The 20,705-nt window shown below is 39.1% G+C and overlaps 1 long non-coding RNA gene across 1 annotated transcript in view; it reads right to left on the bottom strand.

The window, feature by feature from the left end:
* Positions 1–231: 231 nt before the first annotated feature.
* LOC112674910 (uncharacterized) overlaps positions 232–20,705 on the bottom strand; it is a 28,053-nt gene continuing 7,579 nt past the window's right edge. The window contains exon 3 of the long non-coding RNA XR_003145658.3: positions 232–304. This is a non-coding gene — a long non-coding RNA (uncharacterized LOC112674910). The remainder of the gene's footprint in view (positions 305–20,705) is intronic.

Raw genomic sequence — 20,705 nt, 5'->3', positions numbered from 1 at the left:
AGTATCTTTGATGCCAATACTGTGCCACGTCTTTTATGTGCATTACCTCATCCTTTCCTCACCTCAGTGAGATACTGTTACCAAACCCGTTTTACAGATAAGGAAAAGAAATTTCAGTGAGATTGTGGTCACTCACTAGGATATGACCTAACTGGGATTTGAATCTGTGTTGCCTGACCACAAAGCCCACACTCTTAATCGCTTTATCAGGTTGAATTCATATGTTCAGTCTTTTCAGTCAATTTTTTATTTGCTCACCAAACAATTGTGAAGGTCCAGTTTATGTCAGCCTCTGTGTCAGGTGCTAAAAAGAAAAACAACAACAAATGAGACATGTTCTAGGGCCTGGGGGAGAGAATTTTATATGTAAAAATATAATACTATGTTGCAGGAAGTTTGATAGAAAAATGTCCAAGGTCAAGGTGGTAGGGGTAATTCAATTTGTACCACTGCTTCTTTAGCATTGAATGCCTTTCCAGAAATCTATGACTCATAAAGGATGAGTTTGAGTGAGCCTAAAGAAACAAACTTTAACCCCCAAGTTGAAGTCTGTAGTTGGCTGAGTGGCTAATCTGGCATAGTATCATGATATTTCAATAGCCCTGTCTGCATCAAGTTTCTTTACAAAAAGGAGGTGAGACTCTTGACATGTTACTTGTGACACTGGTAAAGACTAATAATGACAATGACCAGTAAACATTTGCTAAATGTAAAAATAAAACACAGTCCTAATCATCTCATCAATAATGGACTAAATACAATTTAGATTTTAAATTAAAATTGTTGGCGCATGGCTGTTATAACAAAATACCATAGACTGGAAGGCATAAGCAACAGACATTTATTTCCTCATGATTCTGGAGGCTGGAAAGTCCAAGATCAAGGTTCGGCCAGTTGGATCCTGGTAAGAGTTCTATTCCTGGCTTGCAGGTGGCAGCCTATTTCCTGTGTCCTCACATGGTGGAGAGAGAGTAGTATCTTTCTCTTCTCATAAAGCCACTAATTGCATCATGAAGATCTGACCCTCATGACCTTATCTAACTGTCTCTCGAAGGCCCCACCCTCAAATGTCACCACAATGGGGGCTAGGGCTTGGACACATGAATTTTTAGGGAACACAGTTCAATTTACATCACTGGGATTCTGCATTCAACACTATAAAACAAATAGTATGAGCGCACATTTATTATTCACTGTATGCCTGAGGAAACCACATTACCTTCCATGTATATGTCTTACACCTTGATGGATTCTTATTTTTACTCTGATATTTCTAAGGGGTTTGAATGAAAAATTCAGTTATTTGTTTATGAGCTAAAATGAGTGATGTGGAGAAAGTGGCAACAATAAAAAAGTAAAGAATCATGTCCCTTTGGTTTGAGTTGCGAATGAGAAATTTCTGCTCTTGGAAACAAATTAAGAATTTGCATGAAAAGTTAAATACCAAAGTCATGCCTTAAAGCTGCTAGTAACACTCAACAATGTTGGTGTAATTTTGGGAAATGTTTGCAGCTAGAGTTCATGTTTCATTACAGTGAGTGGAATACTAATAAAAATTATCAGAAAAAGAGACTGGTAAAGAGGGACGCCTGGGTGTCTCAGTGGTTGAGCATCTGCCTCAGCTCAGGGTGTGATCCTGGAGTCCCGGGGCTCGAGTTCCACATCAGGCTCCCTGCAGGGAGCCAGCTTCTTCTTCTGCCTGTCTCTGCCTCTCTGTCTCTCTGTGACTCTCGTGAATGAATAAATAAAATCTTAAAAAAAAAAAAGACTGGTGGAGAAATGAATACAAATGTTATAAGTGAACAACAATTTGGAGATCACAGATAATAATATCATGATTTTCTAGAAAATGGAAAATTTTATTTTATATACTAGGCAGAGCAAAAGTCATTTTGAGTAATAAAGGATGGTGGATTTAAAGACTCTGGGTTATTCCTGCAGCCCAGTATGCCTTGACAAATCTCCAACTCCTCTGAATTTTCTCATATGTAAAATGAACCTTTGTCTCTCTCCTTTTTTTAATGATTTTATTTATTCATGGGAGACACAGAGAGAGGGGTAGAGACACAGGCAGAGGGAGAAGCAGGCTCCCTGTGGGGAGCCTGATATGGGGCTTGATCCCAGGACCCCGGGATCATGACCTGAGCCAAAGGCAGATGCTCAACCACTGAGCCACCCAGATGCCTCTCTTCCTTTTCTGCCAATGAGTATACTTATTAAGACTCTATTATATACCCACTGAGGGCACCTAAGCTAAGGGAAAACTCTCAAAGCTAAAACAAAAAACAAAAAACCTTTCTCATAAGATAGGTTTAAATAAGACTTTGTATGAGAAAGGCCTGTAAAAATGTTCAACATTTTAAGTATATTAAGTACTTTTCCCTTTGGAGTTGACTTCTGATTTCAGGATTAATGAGCCAGGGGAGTTTTGTTCATGCCCTTATTAAAGGAAATAAGATTAGTGACTTAGATAAGTTGAAAACCGAGTTCATTAAACCAAATAATTTTGTATAGTTCCTCAAGTCCTCTATAGTTTCAGAACAATTAAAGTAAGCAAGGTAATACTAATTATACATTCTGAATTTTAGAAAAAGTTGAAAGCTAGCTCCTTCAGCCTTATCATGTATTCTGAAAGTTAACCATAAAAATCAACTGAGCCTCAGAGGGTTTGATGATTTGGCGGGTCAATAGCAAAATGATCAAAACGACACACATTTCGTTTTCTTACTCACCAGCACCGCATCACATTAATTGCGTGCCTCCCAGGCATTGCAGTGCCAGTCACTGGACTTTTGGTTTCAGGGTACTGAGTCTTCAGGGAGGGTGTGATCACGGTGCTGCGCAAAGCCCATGTCTTTTCCAACCCTGCCCCTGTTTTTCTCCTTGCAGTTATGTGATTTAGCATATTGGATGTGAAAAGAGAGCATGATGGAATGACTGAAAGAAATCATACCTTCCAGTTTCCTCCAAGAAACCTCTTGGGAAATGGAGGGAGAGAGAGACTCTTTGCTTATTAATATGTATTTCCTATAAATGCCTTAGAAATGAATGCTGTTTCTGAATCACTGAAGCCAATTACATCAATCTATCACAAAAAAGTTCTAAAACACATCTCTTCTTCAGAAACACAAAGGGACACATCCCAAATGTATACTAGAAAAGCCTCTCCCTCATGGCAGAGTTGCTTAGAATGAAGAGCCTCATAAATTGAATTTCAAATTAAATAGGCCTACTAGTAATTGCTCAAAATGGGTTTCTAGGCTTGAGGTTGGCAATGCTATGGCATATTTACAAGGTCCGAGCTTGTCCTTGACATTTGACTACTGTTTTCTTTTAGGAGATCAAAGGGCCAAAAATATGTTATAAAATCTATGTCTATTTCATTCAGGTTTTGACAGTTCAGAGGGAACAAACATTTCTAATAGGATAGGACTACTTAGCCCAATATTCAAAATTGTAAGACTGGCTTATTTACTAATAGGGATTTGGATCATTTTTGGAACTTTGCTGGGAGAAGAGAGGCTTGAATAAACTAAGTTCAGTTTAAGTGGGAAAACTGCAAAATAAGGGTTTTGGTTTATTAGCTCTTTATATCAAGCTTTTGATTAAAGAAAACAGTTGTATAAAAGAATTCCATTTTAAGCAAACACCTTCATTATTGATAGCAGTCTCAGGAGAATGAATCAGTGTGTTTCTTTGAGCAATTGGTTTGTTTTTATCTCAATGGACCCTGTATATTTTATAACTGATGTTTCCTTCTGCATTTTATCTGCTAGAAAGATTAGAGTCCAAATTCATAGCTCATTTTTTGCAAATGTATCAGACTTTATAGCAAGTACTTTGAATACAAACATCACTCCTAATTCTATCTTTTCTCCTTTTACTTTTATCTGGTTCATCCCACATACACCAAATATATTTTATCTTACTGCACGGTATCTTTTTATGAATTTTCCTAAGCATTTTTCTTGAAACAAGGCGGAGTGCACATAGATAACAATTATTCATAATAATGTTTGCAGGGTCAGTGAATGCATAGAAAATGACAAATATTAATATTCAAAACGAAGTGCCATTCTGTAATACTAGAATAAATTACTCCAAGCTGTAGTTTAGAAACAAAGTCCTGGTGATTTCAACTAATTCTAAAGTACCTATAAATTCTGGCTACACAAAGCTAGGCAAAAGGATGGAGAGTTCTATTTTTTTTTTAAACCTCCACATATAAGAGGGTGGCTTATATGTGGTTCAGCGGTTTAGCGCTGCCTTTGGCCCAGGGTGTGATCCTGGAGACCTAGGATCGAGTCCCACATGGGGCTCCCTGCATGGAGCCCGCTTCTCCTTCTGCCTGTGTCTCTGCCTCTCTCTCTTTCTCTCATGAATAAATAAATAAAATCTTAAAAAAAAAAAAACTGGACTGGATTCCCTGCAAACTCTGCTTGATAGTTGTTTATTTTCCCTGCTTACAATTGTTGCTTTTGAAGATTTTAGGGCCAGGCCAAGGTTGGTAATTATTAGTTTGCACCATTCTAACAATACTAGTTGTTAAGCTATTAAAAACTATTAAACTACTTTCCATATCTGTTGGTAAAGAGACCTTGCCCTGCTAGTTATCCTCCAATTGTTCTGGCCATTTTGGCCATCCCCTTACACAGCTGAGCCCTGCCTGTAATTCGTCAACTAAAGGGTTAATGCCAGACACAACAGGTGGCCTCTGATAAACTGCTTCATTCTGATTGGTCTGTACCCCAACATAATGATTTTAAATATTTTGAATATCATCCTTGCTCTACATGTACAAACCAAGGTAAAATCTTGTACAACTAATGAGTAAATTGGAAAGCCAAAATGGTAAAGGAAAAAACCCAGATCATCTCTGTAAAGAAGAAAGATTGGAGGTTGGAAGAAATATTTAAAATGATTTTGGATAAAACCTTCAACCAATTGATTATCTAATCAGTAAGTATTTTTGAGTTCTTACTATGTCTTTATCACTGTGCTAGGCATTTTAGAGGATATAAAGAAATTTAATACCTGGTTGAGGAGGTGACAATATGTCTTTGACAAGATAATTGCCAACCCAGGCAAGTACTATATGTTATAGACTTCAGAGGATGAAGAGAACACTGATTGAGTATAATTAAGAAGATTTGTTTGGGGGAGGTAGAACTTGAGCTGAGTCTCAAAGAACGAGAAAGATTCACAGAGGTGAAGATTAAAACTTAATTCCATTCTGCAGAATCAAAGCTAAGAATGCTGTGCCACTGTCTTTACATGTGGCTAATGTATTTCTTATCAGATTAAGAACATTAATGATTGCTTTCAGCTTGCATCCTTGTGGGACATCAGGTGTAGGTCCATGGACACAGGAGTCTCCAGACTGGTCATGGTAGCCTAATGTGTCAGTAACAACTCTTAGGGAAAGCAACAACTGCCCTCCAGTTTAGGTTGGCTTTGAATTCATAGGCTACTCATATAAGATTCCATTTTTGCTTAAATGAAGAGATGTAACTAGCAACCCACTTTTTTTTGAGAGAGAGCACATAAATGGGGATGGGGGAGTGGAGTGGGGGAAAGGAAGGGGCGCAGATAGAGGGAGAGAGAGAATCTTAAGCAGGCTCCATGCCTAGAACAGAGTCTGACATGGGGGTAAACCTCATGACCCTGAGATCACAACCTGTGCTAAAATCAAGAGATGGATACTTAACCAACTGAACCACCCAGGTGCCCCTCTAGCAACGCATATTCATAACAAATCTGTGGAGGTGCTGATTATATTCCCTCATTTTGCATTTAGCTATATTCTGCTTTTGGTATGCAGACTTGACTTCTTGACTGAGGTCTCCCAAATCAGAATGTGGTGCTCTCAGGGCGCCTGGGTGGCTTAGGTGGTCAAGCGTCTGCCTTCCACTCAGGTCATGATCCTGGGTCCAGGGATTGAGCCGTGCATCGGGCTCCCTGCTAAACGAAGAGCCTGCTTCTCCCTCTCTCTCTGCCGCTCCCCCTGCTTATGTTCTCTCTCCTTCTCTTTCTCTGTCAAATAAATAAATAAAATCTTTTTTTAAAAAGTCGCTTTTTTTTTTTCACGCTTTCTAGGCAAGTTTAAGGGAAACTCAAACCTGAAGCCCACTGTGTTAATAAGCAAAACAAAACCAAATCAAAACAAAACTTCAAAGAGCCACCATAGGCAATTATAGAGATGTAGAAGAATCTGTTTCCCAAAGATGAAGAAGCTGTGAGACTTCTTTGTAACACACAATATGTCAAGAAACAGCTGTTCAGAAGTGACAGTATAATGCTGATTCTTGGGATGGGTCTTGTTACATTTGCATTAGTAAATACTTTTTGGGTGAAAAGTATGGTTAAAATTGCACAGAGCAGGGCACCTGGGTGGCTCAGTGGTTGAGAGTTTGCCTTCTGCTCAGGGCATGATCCCGGGGTCCTGGGATCGAGTCCTGCATCAGGCTCTCCACAGGAAGCCTGTTTCTCCCTCTGTCTATATCTCTGTTTCTCTCTGTGTGTCCCTCATGAATAAATAAATAAAATAAAACAAAAATCACACAGAGCTTTATCCTTACGCTCTGGGGTTTTTCAACTTTAGCTGTTTCCCATTACACTTTTTTCCCCCATTGGCTCCTGACTGTGAAAACTGAAACTTCCCAAGAGTTTTTCAGGGGGTAGAAATGTTTCCCAAAATCAAATGAAAGGCCTATGATGAGCATATATTCTAAAAATCACAGCACTTAGAGAGGACTTTAAGGGGACGATAAGAGAAAGACAAAATGGAAAGAAGGCAAGATGTGTGACTTTTTCCTTCCCCTTGTATCTGTGTTAATTACCTACATTCAGAAACTTACCAAGAGGCAAACATATGACATACAGGTAGTCCTGAAACATTGAAAATACTGTTATTGGGGCTTTTATAACTAATTACTTTTGCTTCGAAAGCCCACTGTTACTTGGGATACTCTGAGAATTTTCTGGGCTAAGAGGAAAAAGCCAATCAAACTTGTATCATAGGACTTAAATGTTAGATTCAGAACACTGCATGGATTTGGGGAGAAGAAATGTACGGAAATGAGAAGTAAGTGTGGTATACATATACACAATGGAATGTTACTCAGCTATCATAAAGAATGAAATCTTGCCATTTACAATGACAGGGGTGGAACTAGTGGGTATTGTGCTAAAGCAAAATAAGTCAATCAGAGAAAGGCAAATACCATATGATCTCACTCATATGTGGAATTTAAGAAACAAAACAGATGGACATAGGGGAAGGAAGGGAAAAATAAAATAAGATGGAAACAGAGAGGGAGGCAAGCCATAAAAGAACTCTAGGAAACAAACTGAGGGTTGCTCGGAGGGGAGGTGGGGGGAGGGAGTAACTGGGTGATGGACATTAAGGAGGGCACTTGATGGAATTTGCACTGGGGGTTATATGCAACTGATAAATAACTAAATTCTACCCCTGAAACTAATAATACACTATATGTTAATTAAATTGAATTTAAATAAAATATTAACAAACAGAAAAGGAGCAGCATGCAGGAATACCTGCTGACTAAAAGGTCTCTGTATTTCCATTTTCACTTTTCTGTTCTATTATAAACTTGATCAGAGAGTTAGTCTCCCTCAGCTACCTTTGGATATTCCAGACTGGAAGTTTACATAAATGCAATATCGAGCAAAGAAATCTCAGAATGGTGTTAGACTAGAATATTAGGAGAATATTTTTTAAAGAATTGTGCTTCCAGTTTCCAGAGTCTTTGATATCACATATTGGCTAGTTCACCTCCCTGATGACACTCCACTATGGAAACAGTTGGTGCCTCAACCCTGCATTAATTAATTCTTAAAATTACTTACTTCTCACGTTGCTTTTGGCATATCACCTAGGAGGCCACTACATTAGTCAATTATAACTTGTATCTTTTTTCCAGGCATTTTAGAGATCAATTTCTGGGTAATCAATTTGATCTCACAGGCAATGGGGTTGGTCTCTGTTGCTTCTGGACTCTAAGATTAAACCTAGCATGAGGATGCTCCAATGCACAGCTCTCTTTTACCTTTCTATTTATTGCCAGCTGTTGCTAGAAGCATTGAATCTTGGTATTTGCAGAATACTAAATCGAATCTCTTCTACAATAGTCCTTTTTCACTAACCATCCTAGCGAAGGATTCTGCTAATTGTAAGAAAGTTCTTTGCCACGGAAAATGAAGTTCGGCTTTGCCATGCTGTCATGTTCTGGACCGCTTAGTTCTACCCTCTTGGTAACTACTAGTAGTATAGACTCTCTACCACATGGTAGCTCTTGGAAGACTCAAGACAGTTGCATTTAAGAAAATGAGATATTTCTTCCCTCATTTTCTCATTAGACTTAAAGTAATAGTCATAAGCTTTGTGCTTTAGTTTTCCTCATTCCAGTTTCTTTAGGCCACCAACTTTACCTATTTCTCCACACGTGCTCTCATTTTTACTTTGATGTCAGGGTATAGTTAGGAAAACCAAAAACACAGTAAGGCCTTCCTTCCCTTCCTTCCTTCCTTCCTTCCTTCCTTCCTTCCTTCCTTCCTTCCTTCCTTCCTTCCTTCCTTCCTTCCTTCTTTCCTTCCTTCCTTTTCTTTCTTTCTTTTTTTAAGATTTTATTTATTTATTTGAGAGAGAGACCACATGAGCCTAAGCAGAAGGAGAGGCAGAGGGAGAGAAAAAGGGAGAAGCAGGCTCCCCATTAAGCAGGGAGCAGATGTGGGGCTGGATTCTAGGACTCTGGGATCATGACCTAAGCTGAAGGCAGACATTTAACCCACTGAGCCATCCAGGGGCCCCAGGCTAAGGTATTTCACAGATAATTTAATACAGGGAACTGGTTAAACCGGAGTTGGAGGATTACAAAAAGCAAAAAGCAAACACACTGAGGTAATGACAGCAGGATGCAGCTATCATTCTAGGGCTGGTACCCTCAGGGGAATCCAGTGTTTGGGAGCTGGGATTGAAGAGAAGATGCTGTCTGGACTCCTGGTTTCTCAGGAGCCTGAAGAGGAACTTCAAGGAGTAGACCTCAGACTTCTGAAGAGAGACGCTAGGCTGCTGCTACACCTCATTGGCTCGAAAGAGCCCTGTGACGCTGGTGATCAGACAACTGGGAAGGCAGTGATGCCCACTGGTGCTGGCCTCCCTGCAGCTTGGAGGAGGGCCTCTGTTAAGCTGGGGCTCAGCGCTTGAGTTTGGGGAACTGCCTGCCTCGTGGCCTTATCCCCGAGGAGAAGGTAATAACCCTGGTTCTGAGAGTGCCAGAGGAAGTCTGAGACTGAACCCAACAGGAAGAGGAAATAACGGCTCCCCTTCTCCGGGGAAGGGGAGGAAGCCAACTGGCCAAGAAGAAATACATTTTGCAGACCTCCAGCCCCACTTTTTGCAGACAGAGCAAAGAATAAAGAAGGATGCATTTGGAAGTGAGAAACTGGCCCAGAAAAATTACTTTTAGAAACTCCTTTTTCTTAACTTTGCTTAGAAACTCAAATAAAGATGGATCAATTTCAATTACATTTTCAAAGTAGAAGTAAATTTCTAATATGAATGTTAGCCTATTTATTCATATGTAGCCATACAGGCAGAGTTGCTCCTGTCATCCCTATTTATTTTACTTGGGTTTTTTGTTGCTGTTGTTTAACTTTCTTATAAATCAAATCTTCTCTAGCTTGAAGATTATGAATTTCTTCTTTGGAGACTTCTTCATGTCTCAAATGTATTCCATCTAGTGTTTAATTTCATGGAATACAGAATATCAGAGTACAACTTAACTGCTAAAACTCAAAATTACCAAAATAGAAACTCTACAGACTAACTCACTTGGGAAGGTAAATTGAAGTAAAATTAACACCACTGACCTCATTCAAAACTTTCCTTGTCAGAGAGCTAAGGATGAAAAAAAAAAAAATATTGATGTCAAAATATAGCCTGCTCTGAAAAGTGACACATCTTCTCATGTAATAGCTTTGATTTTCTCTGTCCTGGGGGAAAGCACTAACTGTAAATTCATGCTCTGGGTGTACAAAGAAAGAGAACTTTGCCATTCTCCAAATTATTCTAAGACTTTCTGGAGTGAGGACCATGGAACCAGGTGAAAAATGAAAAAATGCTTTCATTTTTTTGGTATGAAATTAAGAGCATTGGTCTGGGAATGTGTACTATTTCTAGCCCTAGTTCTGCCATGAGAGACTGAGACCATTTATAAGCAGCTCTTTGGGCCTCAGTTTTCTCTATTTGAAAGAGGAATATGGGCAATGATCTTCAAGGTTTTTCAGTTCTAGTAGTCTGAGCAGAAGTCATTCATTCTAGAATGTTCTTAATTTTGTTTTCTCTTTTAGAAGTTGGGGTTTGGGGAAAGAGAAGGAAGGACTTCAATGCCTGATTATCAGTAGTATTACCATTTCAGTATTGGTCTTCTCTCTTCTTTCCAAGTTACAATGGACTCTGGAGTTGAAAGTCTTTGTGATGTTTTAGAGTCAGACTTTGGTTTTAATTCCAATTCTGTCTTATTAGTTGTGGTCTTCACTATTACCTGACGTTACTGAGCCAAAGTGTCCCCTCTCTGAAAGAGGGATAATAAAATCCGTCCCAAATCTTTTTGGGGAAAACATCAGATGATAAATGAAAGGTCACCAACGTCATCCTTCATACCAATACTATTAATAAATGGTTGATAGCAATGACCAACTGATTGTCTTGCCTGTGCTTCTCTGGTATACTGGCACAGTACTATCAAAGCTATTCTTTGCCTACTTATTTCCATGCTGACATGTGGCCAACTCATACAGACCGCAGGCCACAGCGTGCATAGGTGCTGCTACATTTACATCAGCCTCGACTTCTGTTCACATCTCTGTGTGCGGGCATGTGTGCACAGGTGCGTGCCCACAGTGGAGAACTGGCAAGGTGGTCTTCCCACTCTGTTGTCTTTCATCTTCTAATATGAAAGAATTTGATGACAAAACTGGTCTTTTTCTCATGTCGAACAGAAGATAAGTCCAAATGCTTCTTAAATCAGACTAGCTCTCCACATGTAAGGATAGAGGAAAAATATTATTGACATTGTCATTTTGGAGATTGGTGGGGCTATGGGATAAGTTATGGGAGTTTAAGAGTAAAAGGTTCACTCTACCTCTTGTCAATGACATCTGCAAACAACACAAAATTCTAGGATGATTTACTGATGAAGCTTCATTAGGAGGCAGCTTCTTTTTCTTTTCTTTTCTTTTTTTTTTTTAAGATTTTATTTATTTATTCATGAGAGACACAGAGAAAGAGAGAGAGAGGCAGAGAAACACAGACAGAGGGAGAAGCAGGCTCCATGCAGGGAGCCCGACGGGGGACTCGATCCCTGGACCTCGGGATCACGCCCTGGGCTGAAGGAAGATGCTCAACCACTCAGCCACCCAGGCTTCTTCTCCCCCCCCCTTTCAATTAACATCTAGAAATAGCATTACATAAATATTTAGGAAACCACGACCAAGAAAGTTGAAGTGTCCTATTCCCGGACTCTAGCGAGTTTAGGGGACACTCAGAACGGAGAGTACTTCTGGGGTTGTTTTTCAGGTCCCAAGGGCTTAACCTTTTCGAGAGCTGTGGGCTCTGTCCCAGCCACTTCTGCCCCGGGCCCCAGGCTCCCAGCCTCCTGTGTCTGGGCGCAGCAGGTGGCCCCCAACATGCGCCTTCGGGGCGCACCCCCTTCCCCTGCGGGTGCCGGGCTCCAGAAGAGTGGTGCAGCCGGGCTCCTGGTTTCCTTCAGGCGCAAGGTCTCTTGTCCCCACCCCCCATTTATTCTGAACCCTTCAGCAGCTCAGCACAGCAAGCTTGACAGGACCGGTCTTCCTCGACTGTTAATTTCACAGCCGGATGAGTAGAAAGGTAATTTATATGGGTCAGTCAGATTTAAAATGCTGCTGTGTCTCCTGACGAGGTGGAATGAGAGGATTTAAAAGAATTATTAGTGTGGTCCAGAGCGGCAGTCTGTGGTTTCTTCGACACAGTCCTATACCTTTTCCATTTGGTAAATGCCCCACGTGGCCTCCACATGTTGACTGTGGATTACAACCAAGATGAGAAGCGAGCCACTGGGGGAAGATTTTTGTTTTCATTTATTTTTAATTAATTGCAAACTTCCTCTTTCATTTGGCTTGCCACGCTCTGCAGATCCTGGTGACACAGGAGCTCTGCCAGCATTAGGAGCCACTGTGCCGAACTGTGAGCGGCTTAAAAGTACCAGCCAGCTGCTTTGCACTCAATCCTCAGGGAAGGTTTGAAATAAATTTGCATGCTTGGAATTCACCTTCAAAAATGATCCACTTGATGTTGTTGAAATCCATGCTTCTCTTTCCTTCATCCGCTCCTTAAATTATAATATTAATGATTATAAATTATTATTATTTAAACATAGTTATTAAATTTTAGGGGATAAAGGGAGTGTCTAGGAGGCACTTTAAGGCAAAAATCAGAAAGAGTTTTTCCTGCCCTTCAGATTTTTACTGAAATCCCTGGAACTAGCAGGTTTGTATAAGGAAGGGGTGATGCTTAACAACAGAAGAGCTAAAAAAAAAGCAACCCAAGGGGGGAGAAAAACCCAGGGGCTTGAGAATCAGTTACATCTCTTTTGAGGTCAGACAGATGTGAGTTGAATAACTGTGTGAACTTGGGTGAAATGATTTAACAATCCCAATCCTCAGCTCTTTCACCTGTAAAACAGTTGTTTCAAAAAGTAAATATAACGATCAAGATGAAGCATCTTGCACCCACATTGCATGTTCTATAGATGGTAGCACTTATTAATACAATCTAACAGAAAAACGGAAGCATGAGTTCTTTAAATATTGAATTCATGGTCTTAAAATGTAAATTGAAAACTTCCTGTTTCAATAAGCTGGTCAACTAGGGTAACAGACATACTCCCTTGAGTTAAACAGTTAGAAAACGGGAAGAGATAAAATAATGACAACAAAATTATTGGATATCTGAACCCCCAAAACAGAAGTGGAATTCTCCCCCCATGAGTTACAACTGAAGAAAGAACTAGAAATTTGAATGGCAACTGAAGGAGGCTAATCCTGCCTCAGGGAGGGGCCTACGAGGCCCTGGGAATCCCCATGTTTGGGTTCTAACACCTAGCTGGAGTCAGGAGAGAGGGCCTTGGGTCCAGACAAGGAAGGGAAGGTAACACTGAGAATGCTGCCTAAAGTCCAGTGCCTTGGAAAAATGAAAAGGTGGCCTTAAAAAAACTCACCCAGGCAGCATGGAGAGATAACAAGAAAATGCAGAAGCTGAGTGAAAATGAAGACATCTCCCCTGGAAATCACAAGCCCTTGCCTTTGCTTCACTGGAGCTTAGATATGACTTTACAAAATTCTGTTTGGGAAACTCCAAGCCTAGAAATTTGTATATAATTTGTCCCCCAAATGAGTAAAATGCAGTGAATAATGAAGAAAATGGGGGAAAGGAAAAAAAAATAAGGAAACAGTATTGCTGATAAAGCCAAAGAGCGGCAAAGAACCAAATTAGGAAGATTTTGATCAACAGTAATAAAGAAATAAAGAGTGTTTATAAACAGATAAATCATATTTGGAATAAAAAGGACAATTGCAGATCGAATGTGTGTATGTATGTGTACGTATGTATTCAGAAACTGTATGGAGATAAATTTGAAAGCTTTAGTCAAAAAATAAAACTTTTTAGAAAAATTACCAAATTTACCAAATGACTACAAAAAAGATGAATAATTTTATAACTGTTAAAGAAATTGAATCAAAAAAAAAGAAATTGAATCAGTAGTTACAAATAAATCCAAATGAAGTCATTCAGAGGGTTTTAAAGCCAAGTTCTCCACATTTAAGAAAGATAAGTAATTATTTTTTCATAAAACTCTTCCAGAGTAGAAAGAAGAAAATACTTTACGCATTCATTTCTTGAGTGCAGGAAAATCTGAAACTCCAACTTGTCAGAACTGTAGTACCACAAAGGAATACTGTTGGTTAATATCATTTATGACAATGATGCAAAATCATAAATAAAATACTCATAAAACAAATCCAACAGTGTATTAAAATTTATAGCATGACCAAGTGGGTTTCTTTTTAGAAATACCAAGAGGGTTTAAATTAAACAAATCTACTAATTTTATTCATTCTATAAAGAAATTGAAGATGAAAACATAATTATCCCAATAGATTAAAAAAGTGATTTGATAAAATTCAACACCCATTCAGGGTAGCAACAAAAGAAGAGCAACCCACATGTTTATGCTAAAATTAGAACAGGAGAAGAATTCCTTAATCTGCTTCAGAATATCAACCAAAATCTTAACAGCAAAATCATATTCAATGGGGAAACATTAGAGGCTCCATTTAAATCCCTTGTAAATGATGCTTGCAATCACAACTTCATTTTAATTTTGAACTGCAGATTTTAGCTAGTGCAGCAAGAGAAATTAATTAATTAAAACTTTTAAAATGTGAACAAATCAGAAAGAAAAATAAGACATGGCTGATGATATGATGGTCTCATAGAAAAATGTAGGAAAATCTATAAACTATTAGTACCAATAATAGTTCAGCTAGATCTCCAGATGCAAGACCAATGTACAAAATCAGTAGTGTATCTTAATATCCTCCATAAAATGTAGCAAATGTACCTAAAGGTAAATATAACAAAAGAAGTGTGATACTTTATGAAGATAGTCACAAAATTCTATGAAGGACCTAAAGAGTTAAATACATGGGGAGAAGGCATGTCCAAAGATTGGAAGACTTTTTTTTTTTAAAGATTTATTTATTTATCCATGATAGACAGAGAGAGAGAGAGAGAGAGACAGAGAGAGAGAGAGAGAGGCAGAGACACAGGCAGAGGGAGAAGCAGGCTCCATGCACCGGGAGCCCGACGCGGGAATCGATCCCCGGACTCCAGGATCCCGCCCTGGGCCAAAGGCAGGCGCCAAACCGCTGAGCCACCCAGGGATCCCCTGGAAGACTTAGTATTAAAAGGATGGCAATTTTCTAATTAATTTACAAGGTAAATTTAATTTCACAGGACTGTATAAGATGACCTAAATGTCATACAAAAGTAAAAAGCACTAAGGATGAACTAAAATAATTTTTTGGAAAGAGATGAAGAATAAGGCTCAGGAAGAAAAGAAGGAGAATAAAAAGCGGAGACAGATTCCACGAGGAGTAAACTTTGATATAATCATATTAAGTAAGGCAGTGTTATTGACATGGGGAGAGACAGAAAGGTCAACAGAAGAGAACAGAGAACCCAAAGACAGACCCATCTCTATGTAGGAACTTTGTGTAAAGTGGAGTGGCCTTACAAATGCATGAGGGAAAGTTGGTCTGGTCGGCAACTGGTGCTATGACATCAGGCTAATCCATAGAGAAGAGAATGGCAGACTCTTACTTATTACCATACACAAAAACAAACTGCAGATGGATTGAATACTAAGTGTAAAACTTGAAAATTTAAAAATTTCAAGAAAGAGGGATGCCTTGGTGGCTCAGCGGTTGAGCATCTGCCTCTGACTCAGGGTGTGATCCCCGGGTCCGGGATAGAGTCCCACATCAGGCTCCTGCGGGGAGCTTGCTTCTCCCTCTGCCTGTGTCTCTGCCTCTTTCTCTGTATCTCATGAATAAATAAATAAAATCTTTAAAAAAAAATCCAAGAAAGAATACGGATAATATTATATGACTTCAAGTGAGAGGTATTACCTAAAAAAAAAAAAACAAAAAAAAGCAAAATGAAAGAAAATGCTGATCAATTTGACTTCATTAAATTAAAAACTGTGCATGCACAAAATATACCATAACAAGAGCATAAAACAAAGTAAAACAGAACAATTGACTCTGAGAAAAGATATTTTCCATCTATATAAGTGCCAGAGGAATAGTATTCAGAATACAGAAAGTCTTCTATAAATCAGTAAGGAAAAGAAAAACAACATTTTAGAAAATCGATAAAGGATATTAAAAAGCAGTTCACAGAAGGGGAGACTGAAGTATTTCATACATATATGAACATACACCCAACTTTGTTGTTATACAGGGAATGCAAATCAAAATAATAAGAGAAACCATTTCATCCTCAACAGATAAGAAAGACAAGTGTGATATCAGGAAATGTTGATGAGGATGTGGGGAAATAGGACTCAGGGAATGTTACCAGTAGAACAAATTGGCACAACCATTAATGAAATATTGAAAGCAATATTCAATATTTCAAACATTGCTTTCAATATTTCATTAATTAGGATGCATGGAAACACATATCTTAAAATTCTATCTCTAGTTATACATCTTAGAAAAACTTTCACACGTGCACAAGGGGCCATATGTCAAGATTTTCATTGTAGCACTGTTCACAACACAGTCAAAACAATGTAAGTGTCTCTTAGCAAGGGACTGGGCAGGTAAGTTGGGTTTACTTATACAGCAAGTCAAATGAATTAACTAGATCTACATATATCGATATGAAAAAACCCTCATGAATAGTATATGTAACGAGAAAAACAAGTTGCAAAAAATATAGGCACTAGTAGTATCTTTTGAATAAAATTTAAAAATATATCAAACAATAATATACATTATTTATGCATCCATGCATATGTGGTAAAAGAGAAGGCAAAAATATTTACATACTTGATCAGGGTGCTTGTTGCTCAGAAAGAAGGAAAGGAAGGCACACTGTTGCTGGATTTTTATCTGAGTCTGTACATATTACTTCTTTCAAAAGGTTAAACAATAAAGAGATGTATTAAGCAGATGTGATAGAACAATGTGTTATAAACACGGTGGGGAGGAATGTGAAGTTATGCTTTTTCTGTATTTTTTTTTTATCTTTGAAACATTTCATAACCGGAACCAACATTTTCAAAAGATAAATAGCCAAAATATCTTCCATATTTCAGATAAAGCTAGGTGCCTCGTTCTTCCTGCGGAGGGCCTGATGTGCCCCCAGGGCCTCCCCCCACCATCAGTCTTTGAGAATCACTGACATGGACAGGATGGAATTGCTACCTGCCGGTATCGTGTTACAAGTTACTACTGGTAATTCTTGCTATCAAAGCAATTGCATTTTCATTTCCCCAATTTGGAAGTATATTCTAATATTTTTTTGCTTCTTAAATCTGAACATGCCTTTTGGAAACACTTATATATGCTCTTTCCAACCCCATCTCACCTCATCCCACTGGAAATCACAGATAGAAAGAATTAGCAGTGCACGTATATTTTTCTGGAAAGCTCATTAACAGAGTCTAAGAGATAAGGGGACAAGTGTCAGAACTGGAGCCAGGAGTCCTGGCTTCTCTCTCTGTTCAGTAACTGCGGGATGGTTTTCTTAACTTTTCTGTGCTTTAGTTTCTTTATCTTTGCAGTAGAAGTGTTGACTTACCTCTAAATCCTTTCCAGCTCTAAGGTTTTGTAATTTTATGAAATATGAGAGTGAAGTCAGTTATAAAACTAAGTGGTAGGTGGAATATATGAACTGAGGAAGAGCCAAAGGGCTCCTCAGTGTCACAGTATCTCTTCCTCTGTCTTTGCCAGAGTGTCACTGTTTCAGATTAAGGTATTAAAGGCTGAAATTTAGCAGCAAATGTTTTCTGAGAAAGATATGCCACTGTTGTTCATGAAAGCCTTAGTAGAAATACATTTTAAAATAAGCATGTCAAATGGCTGGCTTCCTGAAAGATTCTGGGACACAGGGCATGTAGTTTTGTTGAAAAAATGATCCGGGATTGGGCTAGACTGTTGAAAGGACTGCCTTAGGAGAGGATCCTTGTTCCTTCAGAAGGATGCATGGGGCACCATACGCTTGGGAATAATGGACCCTAAAGAGGGGAAGGAATGGACAGAGGAGGGCACCTAGGTGGCTCAGTGGTTGAGCGTCTGTCTTTGGCTCAGGTTGTGATTCTGGAGTCCTGGGATCAAGTCCCGCATCAGGTTCCCCATAGGGACACTGCTTCTCCTTCTGCCTATGTCTCTGCCTCTCTCTGTGTGTCTCTCATGAATAAATAAATAAGATCTTAAAAAAAAAAAAAAAGAATGGACAGACGAAGGTGGAGTAGAATTAAAGACTGAGCATTGTCACAAGTTCACAAGGGCAGTTCCCAGAATCACCTTTTAAGTTCCAGTTGATGAAAGAAGTGCTTCTTGGAGGCAGGTGGAGTTTACAAGACCACCCCCAAAAATACTGGCTTTACTGGAGTTGCAGGAGGCCCTAGCATTGGCAGGGCAGCTGGAAGAGGGGTGCCAGCTGACTGTCCAACTCCCCAAGTTCCTGCTGGATTAGCAGGCCTTGTCCAAGGGGTGGGAGGGCCACCCCAATAGGTAATGACCCCACACAGAAGAGGCAGTAGCTGCTGCGGTTGCTGCTACTGCCAGCATTGCTGGAGCCTCAACTCAATACCCACCGGGAGGAGGGACCCCACCCAGTCCTGTGGGCTGGGCAATACCAGTCCAGGCATTATGACTCCTCCACCTGGTAGGAGACCACCCATGAACCTCCCAGTTGTGTCCCCTTACTCAAAGGATGCCAATAGGCATGCCCCTCCAAGAATGAGACCCCCTCCGCCAGGAATTAGAGGTCCACCTCTCCAGGAATGCATACCCCAAGGGATGTAGGATACTGTTGATCCTTCTTAAGTCACTTTTCCTCCTACAATGTGTCTTGTGAAACTGTGTAGAGTGTACGTTTTTGTTTCCTCTTTGCTACACTAATATTAGCCAGTAAACATACAGCTGTTTAGAAAACCCAAGGTGTTTGTTTGTTTGTTTGTTTGTTTGTTTTATGTAACGAAGCAGGATGTTTTAAAATCTTTGGATCAGTGATGGGGTAGATTCTTATTTTAGGATGAAGTTGAAATGGAGTCATTATTCATCAAACTGCCAAAGGAAATGCCACAGTGGGTGTGCCTCTTCACCAGTTCAGCGATCCTGGAACCACACCTAACCACTTAATGCTCATTAGAGTTATGTTTAAGGCAGGTTAGATTTAATAAAAAGGTGGAGAAAAAGGAAATTCAAAAACTTTAACGATGAACAATCTATTCTTTTATCATATGGGAACTTCTGAATTGGTGTGGAAGTTTTCAAGGATGCTATGGGAGTGATTTAAATGTAATTTCCTGGAGTCTTAATTGCTAATTATTTTAACTAAGAGTTCTAAATTAAACTTTCTCTATTTTGAAGGCTTTAAGGAGTTTAAAGCAATTGCTGTCATTGAGAATGTGTTTAGTATCTGTTCTCAGGAGTGGAATCTAATCAGCCACGTAAGCATGGTGACCTCAGAAATACAGCCAGAAGCAGCAGCTTTAATTGTATTGAGAAATCAACATCCACTAGGGTGAGATATCACCTTTGACTGGTGGAAAGTTTTGGAACTTCATGTTCAGTGGATTCAAAAATCGCCTTAAAATTTATTTTTTTGACAGGCTGATCTGGTCTATAGATCAACTCTTAATAAAAAAAATGAGGTTAGTGATTTGGAGTTGACACAGCCACACAAGTCAATTCTTTTTTTTTTTTTTTTTTTTGGCCTGATCATATCCTAAATGCCATTCTTATAGTTAGTTATGCCTCTTCTTTGCCAATCCTATATATGTATATGTATATATACATATATACATATATATATAAACTACTATTATGCTAAGCGAAATAAGTCAGTCAGAAAAAGGCAAATACCATATGATCTCACTCATATGTGGAATTTAAGAAACTAAACAGATGAACATAGGGGAAGGGAAGGAAAAATAAAATAAGATAAAAATAGGGAAGGAGGCAGACCGTAAGAGACTCTTAACTATAGGGAACAAACTGAGGGTTGCTGGAGGGTGGTGGTTGGGGGATGTGATAATTGGGTGATGGGCATTAAGGAGGACACTTGATGTAATGAGCACTGGGTGTTATATGCAACTGATGGATTACTAAATTCTACCCCTGAAACCAATCATATACTATATGTTAACTAAATTGAATTTGAATAAAAATTTAAATAAATAAATAAATAAATAAATAAAGTACTTATAATAGTCACTGCTGACTAAGTATACACGTAAAAGCATAAGCATTTCAATACTTAAGACTGTATAGCTCAATTAAATGCTCTCAGAAGGTAGATAGCTAACCCGCCCTGCCATTTTTTTTAAAGTGTACTGCTACAATTTTATATTCCCATATTCAGGACTTTTTAGTCTATAAAAAAGAATTTTATAATAAAAAATTTGAGTTATTATAACAAGAGGTTGAATGGAATTTTAATTTTTGCTCCGAGTAGCCAATCCCACATCTGTGCAGGAATGGTACCAGGTGCCCAAAATTCTGAATGCAAGGAAACAACCATTGCTGAGACCAAACAACTTTCTGCAGAAAATAAACCTTATAAATACAACTCCCTGGTACCCCCAATCTGTAGGAAAGGACTTCTGTGGGGGAGAGAAAGAGTTCCCTTTTGGGAAACTCACTGTTCCTGAAGACGGCTGCACTGCACTTAAATTTTGTTTCCCAGCTGGTCTTCTGCTTAGCCAGTAGACTTGCTACCTGCCTCTGTACTATTGCAAAGAAGGATAAGGCCATATGGGAAAGAAATGATAGAACTCCTAGGTAAAGGAAGGCCTGGGGCTAACGCACAGACACCCTAGTTTTCCCTAATTCAACATTTCCTG

The sequence above is a fragment of the Canis lupus genome, chromosome 14, assembly GCF_003254725.2.
Source record: "Canis lupus dingo isolate Sandy chromosome 14, ASM325472v2, whole genome shotgun sequence".
In the NCBI taxonomy this organism is placed as follows: domain Eukaryota; kingdom Metazoa; phylum Chordata; class Mammalia; order Carnivora; family Canidae; genus Canis; species Canis lupus.
Note: the sequence above shows the minus strand (reverse complement) of the source record. Positions and strands in the feature narration are given on the sequence as shown.